Genomic DNA, 2952 nt, shown 5'->3' on the forward strand with positions numbered 1-2952 from the left:
TAAAGAATGTTAAAATACTGATTTTGACTTTTAATCGTATGGAAGATCATCTATACTAAGAAAACCTAAATTGTAATAAAGAAAGTTTTCCTAATTGCAGTGAAAGATCATAGTGTAGCTTTTTCTCCAGAGTAGGTAGGACCTTAAGTAACAATTATGCTTATGGTATTGAAGACACAGAATATAGCATTGAAATTCTTCAAACAAGGCAGGCCACTGTGGTTGACTGGCAGAGTTCTCACCTGCTGTGCCCGAGACCCGGGTTTGATTCCCGGTGCCTGCCCATGTGGAAAAAAGAAAAAGTTCTTCAAACAGACCTTAAACACTTTTTAAATAAGTCCTAGAATTATTTTTTATCCACATTGAGGAATTTTACATGTGTTCCGTTCCCAACAAATACTAAAGTAATGTATTTTGCTTGCATTGTTTAAAATAAATACGTGGCCTAACTTTGTATGCTAAAACGTGCTGGAACAGATAGAATTTCACTACTGTATTCTGTCTTCAATACCATAAGCATAAACGTTACTTAAGGTCCTACCTACTCTGGAGAAAAAGCTACGCTATGATCTTTCACTGTAATTAGGAAAACTTTCTTTATTACAATTTAGGTTTTCTTAATATAGATGATCTTCCATATGATTAAAAGTTCTTAACTTGATTTACGTCCTTTTTTCCGATGTACAGTCTGCCACCCTGAGGCTGTGCCTGCTGTGTGTCTGTTCTCACGCGTGACTGTGCCGGCGTGGTATCATGTGGTGTCATGGCATCTGCCCACCAGCAGGGGGAGTGCGGGAAGTGGAGCTGCTACCGCGGTTGCTGGAGAGCCTGGGCGGTCTCGCCCCTTCCCTAATCGCGCTGCTGCACTCTCCACACCCCCTTGTAAATATTTCCCAGGGGATTGTGTTCCTTCCCCTCTGGCGGCTTTGTCCAAGGCGTTCCTGTTGCTTAGAATGGTTTCTCTAGGCTGCTCTACAACCAGCTCACCTGATGTGCAACAGAAAGCCTTAGCCCCAGTTCAGAACCATTCTTTCCCACAGAAACTCTTCCAGGCATCAGGTTTGAGCAGGTTCTTCTAAAATTCTTGTGGTTGTCTAAAAACTTTCTGCTTATTCTTCTTAGCTTTCCTGCACTTATTCTGATGGATTTCTGGGAGGGAGAGAGAGAGAGAGAGAGCAAAAGAGAAAGTGGATATTGCTGTCTAGCTCCTTTAAATTATAAGCACCTAGAGGATAGAGAATGTCTGTTTTGTAAAAAATGATTGTATTCATAGTGCCTAGCACAAATCTGCTTCAAAATAAGTGTTTTTTAACAATGCATAAATAAAAAGAATAGATGGGGATCATTTTTTTGGAGGATAAATTTAGCAATATAAATAAAAAGACCTAAAAGTGGAGAGAGGGGCTATGTACCTTTTGGCCTAGCAATTCCATTTCCAGTTATTTATCCTAAGAAAGAAATCAGATAAATAGAAATAGAAATTTTTTGAAAAATAGTCTAAAATAGAAAATTTTTATAAAAATAGGTATAAATTAAGTATAGTATCACCTACTTGAAATGAAATATTAAGTAGTCACTAAGTGGTTTTTTTTTTTTTAAATACTGGGTTCATTTTACACGTGTATTTTTGTCTCTCCACCATTTCCATTTGCCCAACTGCTGCTATTACTATGTCCTTTCGTAACATTCCATACATACTTAAGACCTTTAAGAACTAAACAAGCATTTTGGACAACATATTCTTTTTTTTTTTTTATTAATTAAAGAAAAAAAATTAACACAACATTTAGAAATCATTCCATTCTACATATGCAATCAGTAATTCTTAACATCATCACATAGATGCATGATCATCACTTCTTAGTACATTTGCATCAATTTAGGAAAAGAACTAGCAAAACAACAGAAAAAGATATAGAATGTTAATATAGAGAAAAAAAAGAAAAGGAAAAAGAAAAAAAAAGACAAACAAACAGACAGACCAAAAAAAAAAAAACCTATAGCTCAGATGCAGCTTCATTCAGTGTTTTAACATGATTACTTTACAATTAGGTATTATTGTGCTGTCCATTTTTGAGTTTTTGTATCTAGTCCTGTTGCACAGTCTGTATCCCTTCAGTTCCAATTACCCATTATCTTACCCTGTTTCTAACTCCTGCTGGACTGTTACCAGTGACATATTCCAAGTTTATTCTCGAATGTCCGTTCACATCAGTGGGACCATACAGTATTTGTCCTTTAGTTTTTGGCTAGTCTCACTCAGCATAATGTTCTCTAGGTTCATCCATGTTATTACATGCTTCATAAGTTTATCCTGTCTTAAAGCTGCATAATATTCCATCGTATGTATATACCACAGTTTGTTTAGCCACTCGTCTGTTGATGGACATTTTGGCTGTTTCCATCTCTTTGCAATTGTAAATAACGCTGCTATAAACATTGGTGTGCAAATGTCCGTTTGTGTCTTTGCCCTTAAGTCCTTTGAGTAGATACCCAGCAATGGTATTGCTGGGTTGTATGGCAATTCTATATTCAGCTTTTTGAGGAACTGCCAAACTGCCTTCCACAGTGGTTGCACCATTTGACATTCCCACCAACAGTGGATAAGTGTGCCTCTTTCTCCGCATCCTCTCCAGCACTTGTCATTTTCTGTTTTGTTGATAATGGCCATTCTGGTGGGTGTGAGATGATATCTCATTGTGGTTTTGATTTGCATTTCTCTAATGGCCAGGGACATTGAGCATGTCTTCATGTGCCTTTTGGCCATTTGTATTTCCTCTTCTGAGAGGTGTCTGTTCAAGTCTTTTTCCCATTTTGTAATTGGGTTGGCTGTCTTTTTGTTGTTGAGATGAACAATCTCTTTATAAATTCTGTATACTAGACCTTTATCTGATATGTCATTTCCAAATATTATCTCCCATTGTGTAGGCTGTCTTTCTACTTTCTTGATGA

The sequence above is a fragment of the Tamandua tetradactyla genome, chromosome 5 (assembly GCF_023851605.1).
Source record: "Tamandua tetradactyla isolate mTamTet1 chromosome 5, mTamTet1.pri, whole genome shotgun sequence".
NCBI lineage: Eukaryota > Metazoa > Chordata > Mammalia > Pilosa > Myrmecophagidae > Tamandua > Tamandua tetradactyla.